Source organism: Malaclemys terrapin, chromosome 7 (assembly GCF_027887155.1).
Source record: "Malaclemys terrapin pileata isolate rMalTer1 chromosome 7, rMalTer1.hap1, whole genome shotgun sequence".
In the NCBI taxonomy this organism is placed as follows: Eukaryota; Metazoa; Chordata; order Testudines; family Emydidae; genus Malaclemys; species Malaclemys terrapin.
Window position 1 is genome coordinate 78,395,585 of NC_071511.1, and position 13,444 is coordinate 78,409,028.

At 40.2% G+C, this 13,444-nt stretch overlaps 1 protein-coding gene across 8 annotated transcripts in view; it reads right to left on the bottom strand.

Annotated features, from left to right (window-relative positions):
- The window catches only part of FAM13C (family with sequence similarity 13 member C), a 246,127-nt gene that overhangs the window by 213,340 nt on the left and 19,343 nt on the right, over positions 1-13,444 (bottom strand). The gene's annotated exons all lie outside the window — the stretch shown is intronic.

Sequence of the window (13,444 nt, forward strand, 5' to 3'; positions counted from 1 at the left end):
TTGTAGCAGTTCTACAAACTGTTACTATTATTTCAAATACAAATTTATCTTGGAGGCATCTTAGTAAAGCATCTAAACTATTATGGACTATAAATGGGAGGATAAATAGCTGGGAATGTATTTGCTTATATCGAACTTTAAGGCTGTTGAAAGCCAGACTTGGAACACAAATAAAGAAACAGGTCAGGCATTTAAACAAGAAAATATTCTGTTCATCTATCACTTCTCAGGGATTGATTTGGTGGATTTCTTGCCAGACACACAGAGAAATATGCAAAATTAGGGCTTTCTTATATAAAAAGCCCTGTGGTTTTGAGTTACAGGAGCAATACATATTGATGCAAGTTCAGCTCACTGTTTATTATTGTTAAATGGCTCCCCTGCACTGACCGATGAAAAGGATTATGAATCTCAAAGTTGTTCATTTAATTCCCAGACAAAAACATTAAAATAGAATTAAAAGGTTAAGAAATACAATTGCTGAGACACAGGATAGAACTACAGTCCTAAATTGTCATTTTTTCTGTGTTTTGCCATCCATGGTGAGTCTGTTGTCCACACAGCAGTTACTGGCAAGAGATATCAGCATCTCATTTCTTAGCAGGGGAACAACGGTCTGGTGACTAAAGCAAGAACTGAGAAGATCTGGGTTTAGTTTATGGCGCACTGTGTCTGACCTTTGGCATGTCACACTATCTCCTCTATGCCTCAGATCCTTTCTTGCAGAGAGGGTGTAATAACTACTTCACATGGGTGTTTTAAGGCACAGTTCTTTAGTTTCTGTAAAGCACTGTCATGCCAAGATGGAAGAAGCTTTAGAGCTACAAAAGTAAGTATCCGGGTACCAGTTAAGGGGTCAAGCCCACCCATGTTCCTGACATGGTTCTCTTATCTCTGACATAGGGGTAGATTTCTCTGGTAAGGTACAGTCCAGATTAGCACCCTTGAAACCATCCTCTCTACACATACTCAGAGGTCAAACCACTATGCTTACCAAACAGGTTGAAGCTTCATTACTGATAAGAGAGAGAGAGAGAGAGAGTAGCCAGCATATAGCGAAAATGTGATACATTTTCATTTCTAATCACCTAGATGAAAAGTTTCTGAAGTGTTTGTACTACTAAGAATACTCATTAAGTGGATGGCCAACTGAAATTAAAGGTCAGAATTAAGGCAGTTGGCGGAACCATAACGTCAGATGTTTCCATTTGTGTGTGTATTTTTTAAAGTTACCATGGTCTAATGAGTTTGTTTTGTTCAGTGGGAAGCACATTTCCTTCCTAAATTCTATTAAAGGGCATCTGGAAGTTTCTGTGTTGTTTTATTCAACACCTCTAAAAGGTCATTTTCATTTCCTCCTATTTTTATGGGCATGTTTGTTTGGGAAAAATAAGTCTAGGAAAGAGTGAAGAAAGACCTTACTATACAAGAAAAGAACGCAGGAATGTTTCAATAAATCAGCAACACTAAGGCTACACTTCACAACCCAGGAATCAGCAGCTGTAGGGCTACTCTACTTGTGTCCCTGGGAGACACAAATACGTTCCTCTTCTTTCTTTACCCTAGCCTTTTACCATTCCTCATGTGTTGTCTACGACTGGTTGTATTTGCAGCATATTAATACCTGATCGCTGAATTCTGGTAGTTTTTTAAATTTCCAGAGCTGTCATGAGCTATTTGACAGAAATTCAAACTCAGAGTGGCTTAAGTTTTGGGAGCACACACGGTCCATTTTGCCTTGAAGTGGAGAACAAATCAAAACAGACACTGCTTCAGCTGCCAAACTGAGCCTCAGAACACTAATATGTTTGTAAGAGTCTCCACTGGCTTACGTCACACAGTACTACAAAGTTTTGGTCATTGCCATTGATGTGGTGACTGACAAAACTTTGCAAATTTCATAGCCATTCACTTGTGAAAAGGGACCTTTGTGCTTGTGGCGGGAGAAAAATAGTGAAACTGTATTAACAAAAAAACTTTAGTTGTAACTATTTCATAGGATCATTGGAGGAGGTAGGGCATGGCAGCTGTCCAGCGGCACACATGTACACAAAATGCCAGTCATTAGCTACAGTAACCATGCTATTGTCAGAGAAAGTAAGGGATTCCTGTCACTCTCCGTTAATCTGGAATATTTATCTATTTTAAGCAGTCAGACAGAACAGTCAATCTACACACAAAGAAAGATTTATACTGCAGGCAATAGGCTATAAGAAATCATAATGAACTGGCAGAAGTTTACCAATCCTTTTCAAATCTATCTATATTTATTTTTTTTTCTTCATTGAACCTGTTAAAAGTCACATGCTGAAGAGATGTCTCAAAATCCAGGTGATTTGAGGAGCTCACCTGCTAGACTCAGTCCTTCTGGACTCTTTCAGGACCACCATCAGGCATATAGTGAAGAGCAGGATTCAAATGAAATTTCAAACGAGAGGAAGAGTTAAGTTTCAGTAACTTGAGACACAGATGAGCAACTGAAATAGAGGTCACTGCATTGTGATTTTCTTCTGCATGTGATCTGGAGTGAGGGCAAAGAAACATCTAGGACAGGACTAGTAATTGTATAGACAGCAAGGAACAGGGTGGGCCATGAATTCAATCTTCAGACGCCAAGATGCACGTTCCTGGTGTACCTATTAAAACTCACTATTGTGATTGCATAGTCCTGCTTGCTAGTGGGCTCTAACCTCTATAGAGCCTAGAGCTGACTGAAAAATGCAAAAGTAGTTACATTAAAAATGGATTTTCCCTACTTTGCAAGGTTCAAAATTAAATGTTTTCATTTTTTCCCACTTTTTGACAAGTGCTGTGAATTAGTTTTGAATGTTCATTCCCACTTTCCCCAACTGCAATAAAGTATGTGCCCAGGGTTCCACAACCCAGTCATCCACCCACCATCCCAACTTTGGTAAACAGAGTAGAAAAGGAAAAAAGAAAAAAGTCATTCTATTGCATTCAGTGACAAAAAAAGGAGAACAGAGAAAAAACAAAATCTAAGTAATTGAAGTCTAGAAATTGTTTCAGTTTTCAAAAACCAAAACCCTCAATCAGAAACTAAACCAATTTTCATCTCAAGAGTCAAGTTTTTCTTAACATTTTCCCCACAAAGTAAAATTATTTTTTGACATAATTAAATTTTTCTGTTAGAAAATTTGGACCGGTCCTAATGGAGACACCTGTATGAGGTGGCATAAAACTAAATTATACACCTCCAGGGAAAAAAAAACAATGTTAAATGCATGCCAAGAAGCTCCTTAGAAGAGTGAGACACCCTGGCACCCCAATATTCACCGCTGTCATGTAATTAAAATATGTTTTGTACAAAGTATGCCTTGTGAGGTATTCTAAAAGTCTTGATCAGCTAGACATTAATATCTTATTGGATTATACGTGCTATCATCGTATGTGAAGTTAGGCTATGTATGTGTTACTGAAACATGTTGTGAGGTTGAAAACACCCACAAGCAGCCTTTCAGGTACAACAGTAAAAAGGCCAAACAACGTTAATGGCTTATTGAGGAAATGCACACAAGCACAAAGATTACCCCAGGAACTGTGTACGATAGAAACCTCTCAGAGATAGCACTACACAATGGGAACTCTTTGACCCAGGTCACAGCAAAAGAGCTTTCCAGAAAGTGGGAAGAAGATATAGAAGAGGGACAATGATATCATGGGGATACCTCACTCTCCCTACAACACCCGGAAACACCTCAGGAATAAAGACTGAACCAGGGGGAAGTGATGGTACAAGGCTAAAGGGATTCCTAGCCTATGTATGAAAACCTGGGAAACCCAAAGTGAAAAGCCAAGGCAGCTTGTGTTTTAAGAATCTGCCAGCCAGTTTATCACTTGGGGTGAGAATTTGCTAATTAATATCCTACCTATCTAGTATGTTAAACAAAACTGCAATCTGAGTTTATTTACTAGGTAATCTGCTTTGATTTGTTCACTGTCAATTCAAACCTATCTGTTTGTAGTTAAACATATTTTATGTTTTAATCCAAACCAGTGTGTTTGACTAAGGTGTCTGGGGAAAATCTCAGCTAGGTTACTACAAATGTGCATGGTCCTCTTCACATTCAGGGAGAGGCAGACCAGGTGTTAAACTCATGCTGGCGAGATTTGACCAGGGCAGGATGGTTCTGCTATGGGGTTCTAGGTTAGGAAGCTGGTGGTTAGAGAGCCTGCATATAACTGTACCTGGGTGTGTCCCTACCTGTGTGAATGCTGGTGAAAGTGCAAGCTTGGAGGGCTTTGCAACTTGTCACAGCAGCACAACATGAGAGGGAGTCCAGGCTGGTGAGTCAGAGGGCTCAGTGGTACCCCAGTTCCAAGGTGGCATCTCAGGGGGGAACCCATCACAGAGAGTACATAAAATCAAGGGGTAATGACCCTGGTGTAAAGTGGCAGAACTTGTATTTTGTAACTGTTGGAAAGATAATGCATCACTGCCAGAGAACTGGATGAAATTTGTCACCCACCCACACACTCTGAAAAATGCAGTGTGTGTCAAGTTATGGTGAATTGTTTCGGGGGAGGGAGGAGAGGAGAAGAGTAGTATCAAAATGAACTATCGTGATATTTCTCCACTAACTGTTACAATTATTCAGGCTAGACTCACAAAGGGGTTTAGGCAACATTAAAAAAAACAGTGGTAGCAGCAGCCCCTTATATTCAATAGCCCAGTGTTATGGAACTTGCCTAGGATACAGGAGACAAATCCCTGTTCAGGAACCCAGGTGTTTACCCTCCAAGATAAGTGCCCCAACAGCTAGTCTAGAGTCATTCTCTCTTCCCCCTCTCTCTGGCCCAATGCTTATTTCTACGAAGTAGAACAGGTCCAACAGGAGTGATTGAGACAGACCACACCAGAATACCCTATAGGCCAGTTGTTAGTGAGCTGGGACCTGGGTTCAAATCCCTGCTCCAGAGTGGGGATTTAACCCTTGGTCTCCCACATCCCAGGTGAATTCCATAACACTGGGCTATTGAATAGAAGAAGAGGGTACTGCCACTTTTGGTGGTGGGGAGTCCAGCCCTTTCGTTTCCTTTACATTTATTAAAAATTTCCAAATATGAAACATTTAGTGTCAAATTAAACAAACACTTTGTTTCATCCAAAATGAAACTAACTTTTCTGATTTGCCAAAAAAAATTGGTTTCAGTTCGGGTTGAACTGAAATTGTCACTTTTTCAGAATTGCTAGAGAAATGAAGTCAGTTACTTGCACAGCTCTAATCACCATTCAGTAAGACTCTGGTATTGGTGGTGGTGAGGTGAAAAAATGGGTTATTTGTAGTATATAAAATAAATGAAATGAGGAGCAAATATAGTGAGTATCATTTCAGTTGGGTATTCAGAACCACAACTGACATTTTAAGATATATCTGAAGCTAACATGTAATTAATAGTTTAGGACAGATAAAGAACATTATGCTGACACCAAGTGGAAGAAAGCTGTCAGTTTCATTCCAGGATTCTAATATACGTAAGCTCCTTTCATTTTCTGTTTTTACACACACAACCCCTGGGTTTTACAAAAGCCATTATATATTTTTTACTAATTATTACCTGAATTTTTGGAAGTGTTGGAACACCCCAGACCTGATTCCTTGCTCTGGAAGGATAGATGGCAGTTATGTAACCTGGGCAACCCAGGCCACCAAGCCACCATCTCTCCTTCCAGAGAGAGGAGTTGGGTCAGAGGTACTGGGATGACTAACGTGCTGGTGCATGTCCTGTTGATGATCCCACACCCACCACATACAAATAAGTATCTGTGCTAACTTAAAAGCTGATAATCAGCATTCAAAGCAAACAAGTTAGTGAATTACTTTTCATGCTAAAACACGTCATAAGAACATAAGAACGGCCATAGTGTAGGAGCTGGATTTTATAATGTACTATGAGAATTAATGTATGATTTGATTTCATCCTGTCAGCCACCCTTTTTGAATAGCAGAAAGGAATGACAGGCCATAACAATCCTTATGACTAATTATGGTCACCCTTTTGTTTTAGAATAAGTTATAAAGCTACTATGGTTTCCTATGTGTATTACAAATTAGGAAATAAAAGACAGGATTCTCTATTGTATCTCTGTTAAGAAGATTAGAGTAATGTTGAGAGCCTGAAGCCCCAATGTGAATTGTTTCAGTTATAAGATTTAGCAAGGCTTGATTTACAATGTATTCTACTGAATATACAATACTGCTGTCTGTATACCTTTGAAGGTTTCTGTAAGAGATTGTTTATGTGAATGAGGAATGCATGCATCAGAAAAAGATAAGGTGTGAAAGCCATCACAAATGTCTAGATGGTCAAGAAGAAGTGAGAGACTTGGAAAGACCAGGAGACAATCAGAAAACATCCATTGTATCCGATGTTAAACATGTTAGCAGCATTGATGACCTCAGAGGTGAGGCAGGCACCCCCGAAAGCGAGACAACAAATAGGAGATAACAATGGGAAGCCCGACAATAACCATCAAATGATAACACCACTTAAGGACTAATGATTACAGGATGACATTGCAAAATGCATGAACTCAAATGAGAATTTCAACCGTAAAGCTGGGGTGTTTTGCCATGGAACTCTGGGTTCAGTCCTGCAAAGCCTCGGAGCATTGGATCACGACCGACAGAACCCAGTTCCACACTCGTGCTCAATCTAACTGGCCATTAGATTGACTCAATTTACAACAGACTGGTAACTATGAACATCACTGGCAGGAGAGAGAGAGAGAGAGAGAGACTGAAAAGCATATGGTAACTGGTATTCTCAATAAATGCTGTGTATTTACTTTCCTCTATAAAGATCCTGTGTGCTTTGTGGTGAGTCAGACCAGTGGCCAATCTGAAGGCAGTTATTGAGTGATCCATCCCCTCTCATCCAATCCCAGCTTCTAGTAGTCAGATGTTTAGGGACACCCAAAGCTTTGGGATGTATCCCTGACCATCTTGGCTAATAGCCATTGATGGACCTATCCTCCGTGGAGTTATCTATTCTTTTTTGAACCCAGTTATACTTTTCTCCCTCACAACATCCCCTGGCAATGAGTTACACTGGTTGACTGTGCATAGGGTGAAGTAGTACTTCCTTTTGTTTTAAACCCGCTGCCTATTAATTTCATTGGGTGACCCCTGGTTCTTGTGTTATGGGAAGGGGTAAATAACATTTATTCACTTTTTCCACACCCATTCATGATTTTATCAACTTCTATCCCCCTTTAGTTGTCTCTTTTCTAAAATGAACAGTCCCTGTCTTTTTAATTCCCCCTCATACAGAATCTGTTCCATATCCCTAATTATTTTTGTGACCCTTTTTTATATTTTTTTCTAATTCTAATATTTTGAGATGGAGTGACCAGAACTGTATGCAGTATTCAAGGTGTGGCTATACCATGGATTTATACAGTGGCATTATGATATGTTCTGTCTTATCTATCCTTTCCTAATGGTTCCTAACATTTTGACTGGCACTGCACCTTGAGTGGATGTTTTGAAAGAACTATCCACAATGACCCCAATATCTCCTTCTTGAGTGATAACAGCTCATTTATCCCAAATCATTATGAATGTATAGATGGGATTATTTTTTCCAATGTGCATTACTTAGCAGATCAAATTCAGTGTTGATGAGTGCAATTTTGTTGCCCAACCATCCAGTTTTGTGAGATCCTTTTTTAACTCTTTGCAGTCAGCTTTGGACTTACCTTAAGTAACTTTGTATTGTCTGCAAACTTTGCTACCACACTGTTTGCCTCCTTTACCAGATGATTCATGAATATGTTAAACGCACAGATCCCAATACAGATCCTCTGGGGACCCCACTATTTACCACTGTCTAATGTGAAAACTGACCATTTATTTTTACTCTGTTTTCTGTTTCTTAAGTAGTCACTGATCCATGAGAGAAAACCTTCCCTCTTATCCCATGACTTGCTTAAGGACTTTTGGTGGGGGACCTTGTCAAAGGCTTTCTGAAAGTCCAAGTACACTATATTTCCTGGATCATCCTTGTCCATATGCTTGTTGACACCCTCAAAGCATTCTAACAGATTGGTGAGACAGATTTTCCTTTACAAAAGCCATGTTGATTCTTTCCCAACAGAGTGTGTTCATTTGTGTGACTGATAATTCTGTTCTTTACTATAGTTTCAACCAATTTGCCTGGTGCTGAAGTTAGGTATACTGGCCTGTAATCACCAAGATTGCTTCTGGGAACTTTAAGTTGAGCAACAAAGACTGTGCCTGACTACATTTCAGAACATACGGTTGTTTTGTTTTTTTAAAGTTAAAAAAAAAACTACAGGAGAAAAGAGTGATATTTACCCATAAAACTGCAAAGTTAATTTTTGGACCAACTTTTACTTTTTTAATTTTTGTAATAAATACTGATAAAGTCCTGGGAAATCTTAAACAAAATTAAAAATGAAAATGAAGGGCCTCTCTTTCTCAACCCCCTCTGCAGCACCAATAGCCACAACAGAGCCCTTAATTTCTCCAAATTTGACTAAAATGTCTATATTCTAAGAAGCCCTATTCAGAAATCTGTCCCCCAAAGGACAGACCTGCATAGGGATCTTTCATTCCCATTTTCTATCAGTGTTTTGTATCACCATTTAAGGACAGATACAAAAGTGGTCAACCTAATTAGTTATTGGTCTGATGTATTTGATCAGTTTTGTAGTATTTTACTTAAAAAATTACAAGATTCCATTTTGAACAATTTGCCCTTTTTGTGCTTGGGGAATATACATGCTTCTGAAGTGAAGTACATACAATGAAATGAAACCCAGGATCCAAGACTTCATGGGTTTCCCCCATTCTTGTTTCTCCCAGTACAGTTTGTATCCGCATGTATTTCCCTCTCACCCTCCAACATCATGTTTTGAGTGGAGCGAATCCCAACAGTCCTCCTCAAGAGTGGGAGAGCACCTACGTTAGTACTGATGGAGTAAATATGAATTTAGTTGGGGGATTTCAAGGAGTTTGGTGAGGAAAGACAAAAAAGTGACAATCACCTTGCTCTTTAGCCCTGCCCCTTTCCAGAATGCACATCCCCACCACACAGGATGGTCAACTATAGGCTCCAGGGGCACAGTAGGAATAAATCCACAGAACTGGCACCTCCCCATGTCACACTCTCTCAGCAAGGATTGGCTGAGTTTCCCCCACATACACTTCCACCCAGAGAGAAGGAACAATTTAAGTATTAGTTTTTATTTTAAATGTCCAAGCAAGACAACACATTCAGGTTATAGTCTGAATCTCACTTGCACAAGCTAAAGTATTATTTACCTGGAACATATTCCTACCTTTGAAAAACAAAACAAAACAAAACGATATCCTTACCCAATGCCCCACAGATCTGCATAAGCAAAGGACTTTTCCTCCATGTAGGTTTCACTGATACATTCCCCCCTCCCCCAGTGGTCTAAATGTTTTCCTTAACCTGAAATAAGTCAAAGACTGGACATATTAAGAAAGTCAATGAGAGAGAGAAAAAAAAATGTACTGTTCCCCTCTGAAACTGGATTGGAAAACAAAGCTGCCGCTGATTCTGCAGCATGCAGGGAGACAGATGTCCATTAAAAAAAAAGTGTACATAAAACAATATTTCCTTTCCATTATCACACATTGCAGCAACTGCCTACTTGTACCTTCAAGTAACAAGAAACCCAGTAGGTTACATAACCAAAGTGACTCAAGTACTGGCAAATTACTTCCTGCTATCACCACAAAAAAAAAAGAGAGACTAGCTTGGCAATAGAATTAATGCTGCTTTAGTGCCTCATAAATTGAAGGAAGCCTCCGACAGATCTAAGAGCTTCATGGGGGACACCAGATCCAATCTTCTGAAAGATCAGCACCACCAGCAGCACCTCCAGAGCAACTTCTGCAGCCTGGCTTAACCCGGTCACAATACCACCAAACCCTGAACACCCTGGTGCCTGGGCAATAGACAAAGAGAGAACTCTGTTCACTTTAACAGGTATGGTTCTCAACCAAGCTTAGAGATGAAACTGGGCCAAAAATTTGGATCCAGCTCAGGATCAAAACTTCCCCAAAATTCAGGGCTTTTGTTTCTGGTGGTTTGGTTGAGGCAGAACACAAAATTGAGCAGTGTTAAATGATTCCTGGTTTCAATTATGTTAATGAAGCTCTGAGAAGAATTTACCTTCCCTCCTCCCCGGCCCTCCCTTCACAAAAAAAATCACTGCTAGTGCAATTAAGTCCCTTAACACCACATCAGCTGGCCCTATGAAAATATTGAGTGAGTTGCTTTGCAGCCCACTGTGATGTATATTAACATTAATACAGAGGTCGCTCATTCAAGAACAGGATCTCTAGCCATTTAAACCAACAGAGCATTCCTAATAGCTGTCAAAAGGAATAGCACTAAGGTCCTCTGTCGAAGTCTAGACACATAGGCAAAATGGTTTTGAGTCCAAGTTCCACAAATTCAATCCACTGGAAGATTGAGATATTTTTTTCAAAGCCATTTTGTAGTTCAAGGAGTATTTAACTTACCATGGGACTGGTGTGCAACAGTATGCCAGATTCATTGTTGAAGCTTTTGCTTCATGGCAATTTTTGAGGTTTCGACATTTGTTTTGTTCTGCACTGGAAGGAAGAAACCTTTTGGACATTTTCATGAAATGGAATGATGTCAAAATGTCTGTTCTTGGATCAAGAAGCTCAGGTTTTCAGTCTCTGACCAGAGAGTTCCGGACCACAAAAAAAGCCTTCCTGACAAAACTTTGTTGAAACCAATACATCCCTGTGGAACATTGTCAAAAATGTTCTGACCAGCTCTAATTATCATATTCTCCTAAAAGGCATGAAATTAATTCTGGAATTGCTGCAGCGATGAGTGAGGTTTGACCAACTCAGCATGCAGTCCCCTCAAAATTCAACTGTGCCAACATAGGATAAAGGAGGCCAAACGTATATAAGAAGGAAGATAAGAGAAAAGTCTGGACAGGAAACCTGTTACTAGTGCTGTAGACATTCCCTCTAGTTGCTCCCTTTCCTTAACGCAGAGAGATTAGCACCACTGAAGACACACACACAGAGGTCACATTTCTGTTCAGTTTTATATTTGCCAGGTAGCCAAAGCAACTGATATTATTTTGGGGAGGAATCTCTGTGGCTGTTGTACAGAGAGGGGGAGAGCAAGCAAGCAAGTCTGGCAATTCATCTCTTCATTTAGATTTGTAAGATGTATTCTGGACAAGTCAAGGGCATCAGGGGGTAGGAAAGAGATTTCAGTAAAATCTGACACCCACACAGAGAACGGGGGGCAGCAAAGGAGCATGTCAAAGTGCTGTAGCAAGGTTGGGTTGGTAGCTACTCTACCTAGTGAAATTAAATTAATCTTGTCCATCCCATGCAGCTAGTGATATGCTATGTGGTAAAACAAAGACATGGCTAGAAAGGCCTCAGGTTAAATAAACACTTAAGCATCTAGCCCCTTTTCTAAAATATTGTGAGGAAAAGGAAGTGACTTCTCAGTATCCCTTCACCTTGAGAGTGTTGACAGAAGATTTTAAAACTCTGGCTTCCTATATTTAGTGCTCATGCAACCCAGGCAGCTCTTTGTAATGCAACACCATCACCATGCCTGCAGGCAACCATAGTGAACAGAGAGGTCAGGAATGTTTAGTGACACAAGCTACTACATTTTTTGTTTAAATTGGATTATTTAAAGTTTCTTCGGGTTGTAAAAATATTGTCATCACTATGCATCAGTTCTTCAGAGCCAGTGGTGGGAGAGCATTCGGATTCAAATATCATTCCCTCCAATCCCAGATAGTCCCAATGCCACCAGTTCCCTGGTACACTCCCACGGGAGTCTTTTGCCCATACAGAACTCCTCTGGAGGAAGGATGTTATAGGGTTGGATAGCATACTTAAGTACTTTTCCATGCAAAGAGTGACAAGCCCTTTTTACTTATCTCAGATTCTTTATCAGGGCCTGGAGAAAGCTATGCCTATGTCTGGAATTTCTGGGTGGTAGGAGTTCGTTAAAACTCTATTAATATAGGTATATAAAGAGACACTAACAGCATCACCTTGAGCGGCTAAGCCCCTTCCCCACCCCACCCCTTCTTTTGGTGTAAACCTCTAAGTGCGGATATAAATATGAGAGTAATTGGTATAAGGCAAGAGTCTGCATTAGAATCCTTCCTGCAAGAAAAGGTATGAAAATTAAGTTCCATTCCAAGGAATGTGCCTGGTTTGCTGATTAGTGTTTTGATGAAACCTGTGTATGGACTTTTACTGGGTTTGGTTTTATGTCCAAAGAACTTTAAGCAGTTGTTATTTAGACAAATAATATATGAAGGGACGCCTATCCAAAACTCTACGTGCTCCTGCCATAAGTTATGAGAACAAAATTAGATCACTCACAGATCCACCCCCAACACACACAATTTCTTTGAGAGCCTCACCTCAGAGTGAGAGAACCCTACAGCTGTGCCCTATTTCGGGGCTTCATTAAAGAACTCAAAAGGATCTTTCAGTGAACCTACCTCCTTGTTATCACAATCCTAGACAGACTGAAGTGACTACTAGACATTTTAGAGATGGGAGCAAAAGGGGGGAATTAACTTTCAAAAGAAAAGGGCTGCCTTTGATAGTGCCTCTATTTCTCATGTGTTTTCACTGCAGATTTGCATTGATTGCTGACACTTCCTATCTTCTTGACACTTTTGGTAGGTAGAGGCAGACAACTAGGCAGCTATTAGCCTAATGCTGCATCCCGTACACAATCACGCAAGAACTCCCGACTGAAGTTGATGAAATGCAGGAGTAAGTTTGGCAGGATCAGGCTGGGGCCTAAGAGTAGTACGTGTTGGACTGCAACAATTCTATTTTGAGGTCTTAAGACCCATGTCCTACAGCGTATGAACACAGGACTTAAAATGTTGTTAGTCACCTTTCCTTTGTACCCAGCAAGTAATTAGCATGCCCTGTGACATTATTCCCAGACAGATAGTTCCGGAGAGTTAGTGCTTTCAGTGCTGAGATGGACTGTACGATACATGTGACAAATTATGTAAATCTTAGCTTTAGAGTAAAAGTCTGCTAGATTCCCCTGTTCCAGCCCTCCTTCCGCCCCCATTCCTCAATACCAGCAGTGGCTGGAGCTGAAGCTCAGGAAAGTGAGGAATCCTTTGCAGTGCCTAGAGCAGGGGTCGGCAACCTTTCAGAAGTGGTGTGCCGAGTCTCCATTTATTCACTCTAATTTAAGGTTTCGCGTGCCAGTAATACATTTTAACATTTTTAGAAGGTCTCTTTCTATAAGTCTAGAATATATAACTAAACTATTGTTGTATTTAAAGTAAATAAGGTTTTTAAAATGTTTAAGAAGCTTCATTTAAAATTAAATTAAAATGCAGAGGCCCCGGACTGGTGGCCAGGACCCGGGC